Here is an 18,320-nt window from a genome sequence, read left to right on the forward strand (position 1 = left end):
TCATTGATAACCCCAATTTATATGTATTTAAGTTTACGATTTATTCATTGAATAAACAAATAAAATACCGAATCCAAAAGACGATAAAAAGCAGATACCGACAGGTGAGTTTATTTGCGATAACCTGAAAGAACTCCGCCCTCATTACTATGAAGATAAACAACGATTTTATACGTTCAAGAACCTATTTTATGTCCGTCTATAAAAACGAAAATGGTTATCAGCATTGTCTGATAGCCGAATTGGATAGTCATTGCTGTACCATTTGATATTGGGAATGCATAGTCATGCGATTGGTTAATTCTATTTTAATGAGTACTTAGTCTTATACCACATTATACAAAGGCAGAAAGAAGTCTTTAACCAGATGGACAATTAGCAAAGGTGAAACGCAACGTAGTCTACTTTTTATAGCAGTAGAGCTTCTTGTGAAAGACTTAAGTACTCCGTTCCGGTTTGGAAGGGCAAAGGGTGCCGGTGAAATTACAATTTAATGCGATTTAAAGCTCTGAGAGTTCCGGTGAAATTACAATTTATTGCGATTTAAAGCTCTGAGTGGCACTGCAACTGTTATGGATAGGCGTGTCGCTTACCACCAGGCGCACGACTTGTTCGTCCCGTCACTTGGTATTATTAAAAATAAACTTTTTCGTATCTGTACTACAGTGCTGTTCGGTTAAATATACTCGAAATATTTTCTTTTACACTTTATAATTTGTAACTGAAATACAGTCCCGAAGGGTTGTGCTGATAATATTATTTCAAATAAATGTGACTTGTGCCTCTGTGGTTGTACCAAAATTAAATTACTCATAAAAAAGGAATCTTATCTTTAAAATTTATGAAGTAACAGTGAACAAAAGAGAAAATGATAAATGTAAATTTTGTCTATTTGCTAAAGACTGCTTTTCGGAGCTCGGTAAGCGACTCTGAGAACATATTCGCGATCATCAAATCTAATGAATCGGGAGAGTGATAAATTGAGAAAATTTGACCTAATTTTTTTGCCTTTGTTTGTTTGTTCAATGCCGAGTGTAGAGATAATACGTCGAATACTGGAATTAGAATGTAATTCTTCTAAGGAAACAAAGATAATTAAGACAACTCATATGCATTTTGATTGGCATTAGTTATGCGGACGGCGGGGAAGAAACGGTTGGGTGAGCAAGGTGTATCAACGCAAAGCCTAATACTGCTTATAATACAAACTGCGTCTCTGAAATTTTTCGAAGCGGCGGCTATAAAAGGTCGGCTTGAAGCCGCTGCTGCATTTACGGGACTGAAATGTAGAATAATATCTTATAGCCGCTCATGCGATGCGCTCATCCTACCGCAAAATGGCGGCTATTTGGTTTCGCAAATTAGAAAAGGATTCAGTTTAAATACAAGTTTCTAAAAATAAAAATTATTATTCTGCATTGCTAAATAAATACCCTCCGTACTACAACAAAAACATCTCAAATAAAATGCAGTAATACACCGCAAATCCTGCACTTAAAAAACACTAATGAAATTTTTGGTGTACTTGGGTAAATATGATAATATTCCCTGTGAGTGGTTCTAATGTTTACCATGAAATTACTCCTTAAAGTATAGTTTATAAACATTTATATTCAGGGTAAACTTAAAAAACGCAACTTACGGTATGTTTTCAATAAATAAACACCGACATCACCAGCCCAAACAATAACACACACGATTGTCGTGACGTATTTTTGAAGTTGTTTATTTTTTTTAAATGACAGACCCAGGCATTAAAAACTTTATGGTTTGCTAGAGTAGTTACCGAAATAGCAATTAGTATTAGTTCTTTTACCTGTTATAACTTCGATATCCGATAAATCGGTATAAAATCAACACCGGCACCTCTAGGTGTGGTATGCTTCCAGAGACGCATGAAACGCGTGAGCGGATAATAAATGAATATCGCGTACAAAGGTCTCAAAATACAATGGTTTCTGAACCATTACTAAATAATAACAAAAATACCTGACCGCAAATGTTTGCTTATCGTTTTTTGTTGTTTTATTTTTATTGAAATTGGAGGTAGGCATTGTAGTGTAGTTGTATGTGCATAGTACTCTGGGTATAATAGGAATGAAATAACCTAACCTCCGGTTAAAAAAACCGACCTTACACGTCATTAATCCCACCCTTAGAGGTGGAATATTTTCTTCAAATTTAAATAGGACCACTTCCGAGGTACCCTCTTGCCAATAAAGAATCATCAAAATCGGTTCACAAATAGCATAGTTATCGCGTAACATCATACAAAAAAAAAAACATACAGACGAATTGAGAACCTCCTCCTTTTTTTGAAGTCGATTAAAAAATCTATATAAAGATTCATGTGTGTGGTATATATCTAATAATAGTGTGTGTTAGTTCTTCTTTTTTTGAACATAGCAGGCTGTAGCAGAATATCACCGGCGTTGTGAAGCACTCCGCCATTGTGCTGAGCTACAGACCTTTTTACCTCACAACACTATTGTTGCTAAACACTGTGTAGAACTTTATATTTTTATTTTTACTTATTAATGTGTTGAGATAAATAAACGATTATATTATTTATTATTTAATTACATCTTTGTACCAAGTGTAACTGGAATCGCTTAGCGGGAAGTGGGTGAAATACAATAAATCGAATTCATTCACTAAATTGGCATCTTTAGATGTGGAATATTTTATTCAAACTTATAGTCACTACTGATGCATCCTCTTTCCAAGAAAAGTATCATCGATGTTGATTTACAAATGTCCGAGTAATTACGTAACAGACACAAAAGAAAAAAACCAACGAATTGGGAATTTCCTCCTATTATGAAGTTTATTTAATACACTGTACAAAGATGATTTAAATATTTTATGGCTTTAAATCGTAAAGATCTAGGGTGCCCTGCCACTTTAGCCGTAGGTAACCTATAAAGTTGTCAAGTCCCATGTGCTTGTTGCAATTTCACTAGAGTCCTTACTCTTCACATTCAGAAAGCGGTAAAGTTGATATTTATAATAACGCACACACTCAACATAGTGCGGGGCTAGGGAAACCCTGGGTCGCGGGTGCCATGGACACACACATAGACAACCACAAATTACACCCAAACTCACGAGAGAAATAATTGTAGGCCATACAAATATTTCTCCCGGCCCGGGAATCGAACCTGGGACCTCTGCGTGGCAGTCCGGTATGGTAACCGTTCGGCCACGGAGGCAGTTATATACTATGATATTTACTGCTCGTACGATGAGCTCTGTAGCGAATCTTAGCAGTCGCAAGAAATCTCTTTTGTACATATCTTATAGTCTCTTTAAGTTTTAGTTTTATATATAAATTCTAAATTTAAACGTGGTGGTTTTTGGCGCCTTCCTTGACTTGGTTTGCTGTTTTGCTTTGATAGCTACGTGGTGTTTTCTAATAAATTATTAAAAGCTGTAAGTGCATTTGCTTGGCTTTGCTCACTCATTGTTAGCACCCACCCTTTAACCCATTGATACAGTCCGCGACAAGCTCTACTTCAGGTTTTCGAATTCCAACAAAAAGGTCATTCTCAGACAAGTGTTCACTACCTAATTTCCGTGGTAAATTTTATTATTTAAGTATTCGATTTTTATCGTGCAATATTATTATATTATTTAATATTCGAGTATTGTATTGTGAAATATTATTTAATAATTACATATTAAAATAATGAAAATTGCCACGGAAATTAGGTAGTGAACACTTGTCCGAGAATGACCGTAAAATTACTTTTGATTTCTAAGAACCTGCAGACATTATGTTACAGAAAGCAGCTGGGTCAAGCCTTTAAAATTCTACAACGAGGAAAAAGAAGTATATCGAACACTAGAAGCATATAACTAGCAGACAGAAGTAAAAACATCTTTGTACGTTACAATTTTTGTTCTGGGGCAATCTTGGAAATGGCCTTTGGGAGTTCTCCAGGGACATAATATCGACTATGAAGGATCTTACTTGTGAACGTTCAATCGCAATCAAGACCACTTAAATCGATTATATTTTTACCCTCTATGAAATAAGTGTTATATTACAATAGTTAACACTCTTTTTTTATATTACGCGTTCTTATTGCTGTTATTTAATTATGATGTAATGAGAGATATTTTTCGATGTATAATGCCTTGATAGTTGCTCTTGTAACTGGATTTAATGTGTAAATAGTTTATTTTACGAAAGAATGAATGAATGAAATATATTCTTTATTGCATATAAAAATTACAATGACAACGCAGAACAGTAATGTAAGTAACACAGAATAAGATAATGTGCAATAGGCGGTCTTATTTAACCTTAGGATATAAATTTGACAGTTGGAAAGGGGGTGCAACCAAAGAATATCCTGTAATGAAAGTGGTTATAAATAAATAGAATTGTCATCAATAAAGTAAATATATAAACAATAATATCAAATACATACGTTACAATAAATACACAAATAATAAAAATATACTCGATATATATACATAATAAGAATACTTAAATACTATTTTTTTATACAACTAAGTGACGGCACGAACTGCTCGTGCGCCTGATGGTAAGCGACACGCCTGTCCATAACAGTTGCAGTACCACTCAGACTCCCACTGCGCCTGACACCCTGAGGCATAAGTTGACAAGTCCCATATGCCTGTAGGGAAATTCACCAGCACCTCTACCCTTTGACACCGGAACGCAGTAATGTGAACATTACTGCTTGGCGGCAGAAATAGGTCATAGAGGTGAGGTAAGGTTTATATGTTGTACCTTACTGAAACAAATTTGAAAATAAAAAACTAAACCTGTATCGATTTAAAGGGGTTTGTTATGTTTTAGAGCATGATAAGTGTCTGCAAAGGTATGAAAAGTTAAAATAAGTAATATTGTACATAGATGATGTCGGTAAATCTAATAAATAAATAAATAGTTTTTGAAATTTATTCTGTCACGAATCGGATTCACTTGACTATTTTACTTTCACGGCCTCGTCGAACAAAGATAGAAGGTATTTGACATTCCACATAACTGCACTGCGACAAATTTATAAGCGTATATTTTTTATTATCTGTAGTGATATTATCTTTTGACATTTTTATCACGCATTCTATTTACTAAAAGCTCTATGAAATCTTGGTGAACGGGAAAAATCAATGATTTTTCTTCATGTTTTTGGTTTAGTGTAATAAACAATGAAAAAAAAACACTTTTTGTTCAAAGAAAGACAAAAAAATGACAAAAGAATATATTCTGCCGAAACCCGGGATTGAACCGGGGACCTTTAGATCTTCAGTCTAACGCTCTCCCAACTGAGCTATTTCGGCTATACGACTAACAACGAAATTATCGTTCATAGGCCGGATGACCTTCAGCGTTCGCGTTTAAGTCCGTGTTCGATAGATGGCGCCACTGTGATGTGTAAACACTAAATGAACTATGCAAAGTTTATGAATATTTTTTTGTACTAGTTAAATGCGAGATATTATTATTCAAATGACGCGAACTTAAGAAATACAACCGGATGTTTATTTAAGTATATTTTGTTAGTAATTTTACACAAAAGTAATAAGAATTATAAGTAACAATGACACCTACGCTTAAGTTATTTATTCTAGTCAAAGAATAATTTAGTAATGACGTACGTAATCTATAAGTACTTTTATAGGTTAGATAAACTCTCCATTGTTATTCACTAAAGAAGACAGGGGCTGATAAACCCGACTCAAGAGTGTTAATTTCCTGTTTATTATACACATAAATAATCTGAGAACACATACCAAATAGTGATGGGAAACGTGTAAGAAATATGAACAATAATTAATACAAAACAGTTTTTTAAACTACCCTTTTTGACGTAAATTGAGTTTATTAACTATGTAATTAATAGGTTGAATAGAATTGAGCATCGAGTATATAACCAGAAAAAGAGATGAAATGTCGTTTAATTTGTTTGAAAACTATTCTATCATATCATTACTGTGACAACTGCGCTCCGATTGGCTAGCCCGAGTTCGAAACACATGACGGGTGTCGTCAACTGTTTCACTTCAAATCGACTAGTTAACTTGAGCTTTGCTATAATGGACGAAAAATGCAAAATTACATATTTAATTACCGATGAAATGTGATTCCGTTTGTTTTGTAATTAGATGTTTTGCTGTTTTTCCCCCACCACCGGATAGAACAGCACGGCATTGTTAGAGATATTATCATTATTACAATAAATTCAGAATATTTTTTGGAATATACGGACACGTACACACAGGCCTGTCTATGTTTCAGTGCAAACGAGGGTTGATATTTATAAGAGCTGTATCGCTAATGTGTTACCAGGAATATATGGCCCTTATTTCGTCTCTATTTCTGGTTATATACTCGATGGAATTGAGCTATATTTTTTTTACGATGCTAAGTGACAGGTCGCCCAAGTCAGTGCCACTCAGTTTTAAATGGCAAATATCCGAGGAGCACCGCCACTGCGCCCGTCACTCTGAGACATATGTTTCACAGGTTCTATGTTCAATGCATGTCAAAGAAAGTTTACAACCCTTGGAACAAGTAACAAGTCCCCCTTTATGAGTCAATATTACTTCAGTTCAAATTCAATTGTTCCCCGTACTAATACGGTTCATTTTGCTTGAGAGATTTCTTTTTACAAACGAAATTAAGGCCATTTGAAAAATGTATTGTTCTGTTTAGTTCAGTTGATACAAAAAATAAATCATTGGTTTAAGTAAAGTACCTGTTGAATACAGAGGTTTTCTTGTAAAATTTCGAAGTGAGTTTGTGTTTTTTTTTCTATCGTGAAAACTTTTAAGAATCGTGTTTTCACACCATATATTAAGCAGTTTATATCCTCAATTTTGAACTGGTATCAAAAAAAGGAGAATGTTCTCAATTCTACTCTTTTTTTTGTACGTATGTTACGCGATAGCTCCGCGATAATTATTTTGTGAACAGATTTTGATGATAATTTTTTTATTGGAAAGAGGGTACAGGGTCAAGAGTAGGTACGTCAAGCTTGACACTTAAGACTTAAATCCAACTCTGTGCCGCATACGATAAGAACGGTCCAAAGTGTCAAGCTTGATGTGCTTTTGACTGTACCTATTGGTCCCATTTAAATTTCAAGGAAATATTCCACCTCTAAGAGTGGACAACTAGGGGATGAATCCGGTTTCGCGCACTTCTTGGCAATCGATTTCAATAAAACTTGGCAGATAGAATATCACCAACTTTTGAAGTCGGTTTTTTCTATAAAAAAGTTGCAATTATACTATATCTTTATTTCAAAGTGATTGATTCAACAGTTTCACTGTTGTGCGGAATCAACCACAATTATTAATTGAGGTTGTATCGATTCTCAAAGGCGAGACGGTGCCCAGAACTGGTGTGTATAATTAGGTTGATAATAGGAAATGCAACTATTTTTCCGGACTTAAATCGCGTATATTTGTTTTTTCAAACAAACCGACGTTTCGGGCCCTTTACAGGTCCCATGGTCACGGTTGACTGAGGTGGTACAGTCTTCAACCAGTTACGTCTAATATTGATGCAAACCACCCTATTTTTTTCACTATAGTTACAATAGTTATTAATTAAATACCTTATTTTTAATTTTACAAAGAAAACATTCCAATTTACGCTACATTAAGTTTTATAAATTATTTTATTGAATGAATGTTTATTAAGTTCAATTTATTATTAATTGTTAATAGAAATTAGAATAAACTAAAACATATTAATTAGTACTGCAGTCGAAACGTCGAAACGTCGGTTTGTTTGAAAAAACAAATATACGCGATTTAAATCCGGAAAAATTGTTTAATTTCATATGTGTAACAATCGCGAAAACCTAAGAACTCGATAGGTTGATAATTATAATAAAATACATGGTGCTCATTAGCTAAATAGTATGTTCCCATCACTAACCTATTGTGGTAAAGTGAGACCTTATTTAGACATAACGCAGTCAGTTTGGCAAATATAATTACGTTTTGGTAATTTATGAGCATAATGACTACCGTTAACATTGTACCTAACTGCTATACACCCTCCGTTTAACGACAGACAACAATAATAAATACAATAATAATAGTTAGGCTATATATAGTCCTACTGGTGGGCAAGTCTAAGGGATACTGCCACTGCGCCCGTCACCCTGAGGCATAAGTTGACAAGTACCAAATGTTTATAATTTTAGCAGCCCCATTACCTTTCCAAACCGGAATGCAGTAATGCTCACACTGTTTGGCGGCAGAAATACTTCTATAGAATACTAGGTGGTAGTACTTCTCTGGGCGAACTCTTTCACAAGGATTCGTTACTAAAACAATCTCTCACACAATTTGTGATGTAGTTCCCACGCGGGTCCAATGCGTTTTGCAAATTTCAGACACATCATAAAAATACATTGCAGATGTGTGCAGGTTTTCTTGATATTAACTAGTGATGCATCAGACCTCTGCTTTTGCTTTCGCAACTGCGGAAGGACCATATGCTTTTTCACATCTGTTTCCGATTCTGCTTCCGCAACGGACAACGGTACTTTTATCGAACGTTTATCTAACGTTCGCGATGAATCAGTCACGTGTGCGTATTGAAACCAAACACAAGCCGTTTTTGGAACTATTTCGTTTATAGTATTTACATTTCCGCTTCCGCATCCGATTCCATTTCCGCTAAGATTTACTTTTGGCATCTATTTCTGTTTTCGATATGACATTTCCGTTGCATCACTAAGCGTTCACTGAAAATGTCATGGTAAATTTCAAAATTTTCGCACATAAATTCCGAAAAACTCGAAGGTATATGCCTGGATTCGAAACCACGATCCTCTGCTTGCGAGGCGATAAGTCAAACTACCGCGGCGTACGTAGAAACACAATATTTGTTGAAAAATTGATACATAACACTACATAATTGGATATAAGTATATATAGGTACTCGAATATAATGAATAACATTCTCTGTTACATTCGTAATCAAATTGACCTAATTAAGCATTTCGTCATAAAAAAATTACTGCTAATAATTCAATGTAACCTTTTGTTAACGCATCAACAGTGACACCGTACAATTATGGCTGGTCGGGTCGTTTAGTTAGCCCACGTGCAATGGCGTAAACCGCATATTAGAGTAGGTGTGAGAATTGTGTTGCAGTCATTTTGATTTATAATTATATAAACTATAATAACCTTGTAGGATCGTATTTTGTGTGATAGAGTAAAGCGACTTAGTATAGGCGTACATCCTCCTCAATATCTTGATTTTCCATTATAGATTGTGGAGAAACGCAAGCCTATAAATAAATAATAAAGTTTATTTGACAGATTGACAGCAACAATTTTTAGAAATCTTATAATTAAATTTAAAAGGTACCTGGCTGAGTGAAGAACTAGATTTCTCACAGATGGCGTTACGGCAAAAAAAGTCGTAAAAAACCAAAACATAGATCAGCAACCAGACATAGAAAAATTCGTAAGGTCCGGTTTTTCGATCCGTGTCTTAGTTGGTATAGCGTCTGATACGGTGTGCTGGAAGACGTAATTTATAACTCTTTTCAAACTGTAATTTGATGAAACTTAGTACAGTTAACATTTTACAATATATATATTTTTTACTTTATTCTGTCTAATACAATACTTATTATAATAACATTCTGTTTATGGTCCTAAACAATTTTATGATACTGGTAACACAATCGGGTTCAAAAACCTTTTTTGTGCCTCCTTGTTTTCTTGTCTCTGTGGTGCGTTTGTTAAATTATTATTGTACCGTTATTAAAGTCTTTGTTTATTGTTAATATTTCGTAATAGATAATTAAAATTGTAGAAATTGGGTCCTCTAAAACTCCTCCTTTCCCAATTCCTTTAAAAATAAAAGGTTTAGCACATTTGCATTCACTTTGACAACGGGATTTTTTTGTTTACATTTTGGACATCTAATTATGATTCATAACATAGGCATATTGTCCCAAGTGCAACGTCACTATGACCCACCCCGTGTCTTAACAAGTTGTAGATCAGCGTTTCTATTTTACCTCACTTTATTTCTTATCATCTTTGAATAGGTCACTGTGTACGTATTTGCCATCAAGTAGTAATGGGAGCATTACTGCGTTCCGAAAGGGTAAGGCTGCTGGTGAAATTACAGGCACATGGGACTTGTTAACTTCAACCTCGGAGTGACGGGCGCAGTGGCAGTGCCCCTCAGATTGCGATTTAAAGCTCCGAGTGGCATTGCAACTATCATGGATAGGTGTCGCTTACCACAGGCGCACGATTTGTTCGTACCCTCGTTTGATATTATAAACAAGTTTACATAGTCTTGTAGTTGTATATTATACTATATTACATACAATTAAATGTGTAAGGAACTGTAATATATAAATAACCAGTTCTGCTTGTCTGTCGGATGTTGTGGAAATATTTAATTGTTAGCTCTAGTCCATTAGTATTGTGTAATCAAAGATCGGAATACATATGAAGTGGATAATCTTTCCTTAATTTTATTTTATTTTTTAATTTTTAAAAATTGTATTTTATTATTGTATTTTGTTCTGTATTTTTGAAGCGTTACTAGCAATTTATTTTGACGACAACTGCATGCAAAAACAATACGAGATTAACAAAATAAGTTGCGAAAAAATTCAAGCCAAATTCAAGTTTGTTTAAATTTGGAATTTGTAATAAAAAAGTATATAATTAATAAATAAAACAAGGTTGAAGGCTTCGCATATAAGCACAGTAATTGCCATAAGAAAAATAACAATAGTATAAATTTATATTAATATTGTTTTTTTATAGCGCCCAAGTCTGTGGACCCCTATGGGCATAGTCGCCGACCCCTGGGGTATAGGCTAGTAAATTATAATTCTCGTGACATACAAAACATCGTATTGTCGTATAGTCTGTTATGTACGACACCAAAGCTGAGGTTTATAAACCAACCTCAAGTTAATGGAAAATGGACTTTGGTACCAAGCGTGAAAGTCGATTATCGCAGAAAGACATTTTTTATGTTTATAGTTCAAGTAATAGTCGTAGTTAATGTTGACAAATGAGCTACTTAGATTCTGCAATATTTACTCGATAATTTCTTTCTTAAATTCATGTCAAAGTTCGTTTTATTAATACGAACAACTCTGCCGCCGATAGGTGAAAGGGCGCATGTGACATTTAAAAAAAATTGTTATGAATACTGCCGTGATTAAAAAAGCGGTCACTATTTTTATTTATTTCTATGTGAATAAGGTATGAAGCTTAGCATAATAATGCATAGAAACCTAGTCCGCACACGCTAAGTTGAGTGGATGCTGTCCTGGCCCCCCATGGCCCCTGGGTAGCGGACTCGGGGGAGTTCGTTGCCCAGCATAAAGGAGCCCGGGATGGAAGGCTCGTCTGGTGTTCGGCGAGCCTCACATTCGGAGTCGGGGGACCGATGTGTCTCCCTTCTCGGGGAGGGGCTGCGCAGGGCGCAGTCAGCCGCTGGTGGGGGCGCGGACGAGTGCAACAGCGTACCCGTACTCCCACCTACAGCGGAGAGGAGGAACACTCCGGGGGTTTAGTGCGGTCGGGCTGCTCCCCTTCAGGGTTCAGCCCAGTCCCACATAACCCCGGCTCTGCCCCCGCAGGGCCGGGGTATCTGTAAGCAGATTCCCCCGGATTAACAAAACAAAAAAAAAGGCAAATTGAAGCGCGCCCAAAGGGCCAACACGAGCGGGCGGGCCTTCAGTGCTCAAGGTCAACTTGCACCGCGAACAGATCAAGAATTTTAGCTAAAAGTGACAAAATGTGCGGTAAATGAGTGTAAAAATACGTCAGACAAACATAAAATAGATACTAACATCACATTCCACAAGGAAGTAACGCGTTACAACTTGTATTTTTATATAAATATTCACTAAAACCGAAAATTAAGCTACTACTAAAACTAGCCTACATGAATTTGATTTTTGCCTCACTCGTGACAGTTCGTTTGATATGAAACTATCATTCTATGCGTTATTATTCTAAGGTATGAAGTCAGCGCAAGAAAAAAGTAGATAGTTTTTAATTTAATTATTTATACATTATTTTCGCGATTTTGGTTTTTGTCACATGCGCCCTTTGACCTAAAGGCGCATTCCCATTATGTCATAACGTTTTATTTATAGTTGGTCGACTGTCGCGTCTATATATTATTATTATACTTATTATTAGTATCCTTACTAATTAATGTCTGTCATTGACTACGTACTAAATAAAAATTAACTCGCTGTATACATAACCGCTTCCTCCTTCGATTCTGTGAGACAACTAACACACACTGGGACACGCACGAAACATCACCATAAACTACGTGGGATCATTCACTGACTCATGCTGCAACATCACACCATTCACACTCACACAAACACAAAGTTTTCTTTATTTCAATAACTTGTTCACAGCGCTAAGCGATGAATTAGCGGTATTTGGAAAAACTTATTTTAAGTTTATAAAATACTGTTTGATGTATATGTGATTGTATTTGTATTATATATGAATAAATAAAATATCACGACTATCTGTCGTGACTGTGTCGTGGATGTGGATTTTATCGTTGTACGACTGTTGTGTTTAGCTGTTCCCACTAGATCGTGTCGACAATTAATTGGTTCACGGCAGCCGCTGTGTCGTTTGCACGACAGAATCGTTAGAGCTGCGATTATCTGTCGTCACATTTTTATCGTGACCTTTTATTTATATTTTTATTTATTAATTATATTTCTACTGATGTTTATCAATCATAGAACTACAGCCTGGTGAAATTACAGGCACATGGGACTTGTCAAATTACGTCTCAGGGTGACGGGCGCAGTGGCAGGGTTCCTCAGATCTTGGGATTTAAAGCTGTGAGTAGCACTGCAACTGTTATGGACAGGCGTGTAGCTTACCATCAGGCGCACGATTTGTGACGTCACTCGATATTATAAAAAAAAAACAAAGATCCCTCCCGATCACATTAGTTTAAATGAAGTTGTCACATATCATGCGGTTTACCTGAATCGGACATGGTAATTGCCACCTATAAACAAAGCAATACTAAGGTATTTCTTGCAGTTCGAAGGTCTTAAGTCTCCTGCGAATGCGATTGCGCTCATACTGCCACTAATAATGCCAGACAACTACACCAATTGCCGGTCTCAAGCCAGGGAATTTCCTGTACGAATACCAGAGCGACGGAATTCACTCCGAGCACTACTCATTACACATCTAGACCAGAACCAATTTAGAATAGTTAAATCCTGTATTTTTCGTAGCAGAGCTCCTTGTTTGTCCAGGGAAGTACTTCCATCTTACCTATTTCTGTCACCAAGCAGTAATGTGAGCATTACTGCGTTCCAGTTTTGAAGGGTGCTGGCGAAATTACACGCGACCGTGACAGTTGTAGTGCCTCAAGATCTGAGGTCTTCGTCCGTCACCCATAGAGACATATAATGGCAAGTCCCATGTGCCAGTACCCTTATAGTTCAAAACCAAAACGCTTACCGCTTGGCAGCAGAAATAGGTAAGGGGGCAGTACTTCCCTGGACGAACTCTTTCACAAGGAGCTCTACGGCTACTAAAACTGCACAACTGAATCTTTGAGAGTTAAATCTCTGAGTGCCACTGCAATCGCTATGGATAGGGTGTCAGTAACCACCAGACGCACGACTTGTTAGTTCCGTCACTTGGTAGCATAAAAAAATCTCAAATTAGTCCTTCTCCAGCGCTCGTAACGCAAGCCGTTGGATCCTAGGTTGTCAGCACTGGCTATTGCCATTAGTATTCTAAGTAACTTACAACCTTTGACATAGGTAAGTGAATCACTCACACCCGAATCATAGAACGTGAAATTTAGAATCGAATTTAAATTGAAGTTACGTCCATTTGTGCCAAAGGCGACGTTTTATTTTCTATTTGAGATAATCTCAGAATTTATTCAATCCCTTTTGAACTTTATAGACTATAAAATAAACGAGATAAAAAGGTTTTTCCGTTCCATTTAAATATACTACCAAGTGTTTATTGACGGACTGCGTTATAAGAGATATTGAATCGGCTACGTCGACGTTATCTGCAAATTGCAATTTTTACAGAAGGACAGAAAGTCTGTTTTCGATCGGTTACTATTTTTTTATCGTAACATGCATCATAGAGTTCTTTTTCTTATCGATGTCGATACTGTTTAATTTTAGGACTACATTGACATTGAGTATGAAATGCGATGAAAATTTGGAGAAACTGATTGTAGTTGGTCTTGCTACCTTGATTGCACTATCTGGGGCCACGTAGATATCTTCAAAAACTAGCTATCTTGCAAAAACGAGCGATTCGTTTTGTGTACCGTTTCTCGTACAGGTTCTCGGATTTCTCAAGTTTCTAAGTTTAAGGAGACTGGTATCATGACTGTGGCATCTCAGTACATTTACTAAAATATTTTATATGGCCTTAAAAATATACATAATTTCAATAAGAAAGAAGATATCTTTAATATTAACCTTAGAACTAAGTCCAAACTCATGGTACCACGATTTCTTTTAACTAAGGTAAACGACACTTTTATGGGGAACTGTATACGTTTTTACAATAAGATTCCGAACTTAATTTTAAAACTTACATTAAAAGTATTTTAATTGAAAAGTCATATTACAAAATTGTAGACTACGTGGTAGATAAAGATAGAAGACTACGTGAGTCTAGATTCCACACAAATATGATTCAAAATGTATTATTTAAGTTTATTTGAAAAGAGTTATCCCTAGAGTTTCTTGTTCGTTCTTCTCAGGGAGGTCAGCGTAGTGAACGAGCAGTAGCTTAAAAAATAACGTTAACAAGTGTCAAAATTTTACCAACGGAATAAATTATTATTTGACATTGGCTTTCGGGTGTTTGGTCTCTAGGGGACTGCAGTGACTTGCCTAAGTCAGACGTAATTTTAGCGACCTCCATGTGGGCCACAGCAAGTCGCATCCTAGCGGTAGTGGGGAGGGACAATGTAACCAGGTTTTTTTTCTTCTCATTACAACCATTGTCGTGTAATGAGAAGAAAAACGGCCCGAAGGTTTCATTTGGGGCATTATAGTCAAGTTAGCCTGCATGCAATCGTACTATTTACGTGCAAGTGTAATGAAAAAGAATATTACATTGGTATATATGTACATTTGAAGGATCTACGTTTTGATAAAATTAGACACCGGCCAATCATGTAGTTACCGTCGAGCGCTAAACAAACGACTGCACCCCAACCGTTATCATCAAGGACCACACGCGTACAGTCAGCTGTGAAAATGAACAAATATGTAACTGAAATGTTACAGAAACAACTTTAGCCGGTTTATTTTAATTAGAGATAAACACAGATACTCACTGCCATAACCTCAAAAATTTGTAGAATTAAAAAGTTTTATTGAAATTGGCTGAATTCCAATAAACCGGATTCATCTCCTAGTTTACCATCCTTAGAGATGGAGTATTTTCTTCAAATTTAAATGGGTTCAATATTGAAGTACCTCCAAAGAAAAAAAATTGGGGGTATGTCACGTTTCCAACAAAAACAGGATCATCGAAATCGGTTCACAAATGACGGTGTAATCGTGTAGTATACACACAAAAAAATGTAGTCGAATAGAGAACCTCCTTCTTTTTAGCCGATTGAAAAGGTTTCATTTTTAACGTTAAGATAACATAAAGTAATTTTTTTTGGGTCTCATTTACGGTGAAAATTTACAAAAATATGACAAAAGTAATGTATGTAAATATTTTTTCATACAAATTAATTGCCACTCTTTTATCTATCTCGTTTACGATTTTTGTGTTGCAGTGTTGAAGTCTTAGACAACTTTTTTCCATCCTCTATGGTTAAAGCCGACGTACGACTCGTCAACGACAGGCACGCGTATTCATTACTATTATAACTAAACATCATATTTTTGTTATTATTATTTATTATATTTAATTTACTTTAAACTTTGGAGTTGATTGTACTTTAATACCGTGACAAACGACTACAATTTGCATGCACGACACTCGAGATAGTGATAGAATTACAGCCACGTTTCCAGTTGTGCTGCGATGTTTGCTTCTATATCGAATTTATTGCTTGGTTGAATGGAATCTAATAGTCACGTAGTGCATGGGCAAGTTTTCAAACTCATTACAAGATCATAACAGAAGTACGGTGCTAAACTGACGGAGTTGTAATAAATTTCATCATTATGTTCATTATGTGAGCTGTGTTCATTATGCCAAGAGCTAAGAAGTTCTTAAGAGTCTATACAACCTCAAATGGCTTTGGTTGATTCCGCATATCCGCTCACGCGATACATGCAGCCGTAGACGCATACCACGAGGTGCCGGTGATTATTTTATACCGATTTATCGGATATCGAAGTTATAACAGGTAAAAGAACTAATATTAATTGCTATTTCGGTAACTACTCTAGCAAACCATAAAGTTTTTAATGCCTGGGTCTGTCATTTAAAAAAAATAAACAACTTCAAAAATACGTCACGACAATCGTGTGTGTTATTGTTTGGGCTGGTGATTTCGGTGTTTATTTATTGAAATCATACCGTAAGTAGCGTTTTTTAAGTTTACCCTGAACATAAATGTTTATATATCTATACTTTAAGGAGTAATTTCATGGTAAACGGTAGAACCACTCAAACGGAATATTATCATATTTATCCAAGTACACTAAAAATTTCATTAGTGCTTTTTACGTGCAGGATTTGCGGTGTATTACTGCATTTTATTTGAGATGTTTTTGTTGGTAGTACGGAGGGTATTTATTTAGCAATGCAGAATAATAATTTTTATTTATAAAAACTTGTATTAAAACTGAATGCTTTTCTAATTTGCGAAACCAAATAGCCGCCATTTTACGGTAGGAGGAGCGCATCGCGTGAGCAGATAACACTCGAAAGTGTTGAATCAATTACTTTGGAAAAAATATATAGTAAAACAGAGGACATACACTGATTACTATATGGTATAAAAACACGATCCCTAAAACATTACACGATAGGAAAATAACACAAACTTGTCTCGAAATTTTACAAGAAAACCGCAGTATTCAATAGGTACTTTACATATACCAATGATTTTTTTTATATCCACTGAACTAAATAGGACAGGTATCGAATACGATACACATTTATCAAATGGCGTGAATTTCGTTTGTAAAGAAATAAATACTGAAAAAAAGCTAAGACCAAGTGAGTAGGTAGCTCCTAGGACAATGTGCATCGTCTATATATGTATACACCGAGAGAGGCTCATCATAGCTCATATATAACAGGTTGATTTCTTTGTCATCTCAATCACAGTACATTCACTCAAATATTTTAAATGCCCGTAAAAATATACATAATTTCAATAAGAAAGAAGATATCCATAATATTAGCCTTAGAGCTAAGTCCAAACTCATGGTACCACGATTTCGTTTAATCAAGATAAACAAGTCTTTTATGGGGAACTGTATACGTTTTTACAATAAGATCCCGGAGCATATATTAAGTTTATCATGTCCTAAGTTTAAAAACTACATTTAAAATATTTTGATCGAAAAGTCATATTACAAAATTGAAGACTACGTGTTAGATAAAGATGTATGGAAAGACGAGACCGCTCCAGAATCCACACAAATTTGATTCAAAGTGTATTCCATAGCATTATAAGTTTATTTGAAAAGAGCAATCCCTAGAGTTTCTTGCTCGTTCTTCTCAGGGAGGTCAGCGTAGTGAACGAGCAGTAGCTTAAATGTGACGTTTTCAAGTGTAAATTTATTTTACCTATGGAATAAATAATCTTTGACTTTGACTTTGACTTTGAATCAGCCATGAACAATGAAACCTGCAAGGAGCTCAAAATATTGGTTTGTTTGAGAAATTTTATGTTTTATTTAATTCCGCCTTCACCTTTCCATCATCGGGGGACTAGACGTAGGCTGGGGTTCTATCCCTATGTTGTGGATATTTCAAGGATTTGGCCGAAGCGTTACGCTTCCACATTTATATAGCGATCGACTGGAATTCTCTATATGCAGAGTTGTTCTTAAACGCTATAACTTGGTTTATTTTTTTAAAGGCGTGATTGAATAGACAGTATTTGGGTGTGTATGTTTGATAGTCGACCTCATCGTCATTTTCCATCTGGTGAGATGGAGGTCGCACTTATATTCAATGAAAAAAAAAAACAGGTGTACGCCATTCTAAATCCGGAAATAAATAGTACATTTTCAAAGTGTACTACTATTTCGTAATAATCGCGAAAACCATTGACTTACAAATAAATGGACGACGGGTCTAATACAAAAACC

The 18,320-nt window shown here is 35.7% G+C and overlaps 1 protein-coding gene and 1 non-coding gene across 2 annotated transcripts in view; both read right to left on the minus strand.

The window, feature by feature from the left end:
* LOC113231494 (rho-related GTP-binding protein RhoN-like) overlaps positions 1-18,320 on the minus strand; it is an 89,693-nt gene that overhangs the window by 8,982 nt on the left and 62,391 nt on the right. The gene's annotated exons all lie outside the window — the stretch shown is intronic.
* Trnaf-gaa lies at positions 5,244-5,316 on the minus strand. The gene has a single exon. It is a non-coding gene; the product is annotated as a tRNA-Phe (tRNA).

This window comes from Hyposmocoma kahamanoa, unplaced genomic scaffold (assembly GCF_003589595.1).
Source record: "Hyposmocoma kahamanoa isolate Upper Pololo Valley unplaced genomic scaffold, ASM358959v1 65, whole genome shotgun sequence".
Lineage (NCBI taxonomy): Eukaryota > Metazoa > Arthropoda > Insecta > Lepidoptera > Cosmopterigidae > Hyposmocoma > Hyposmocoma kahamanoa.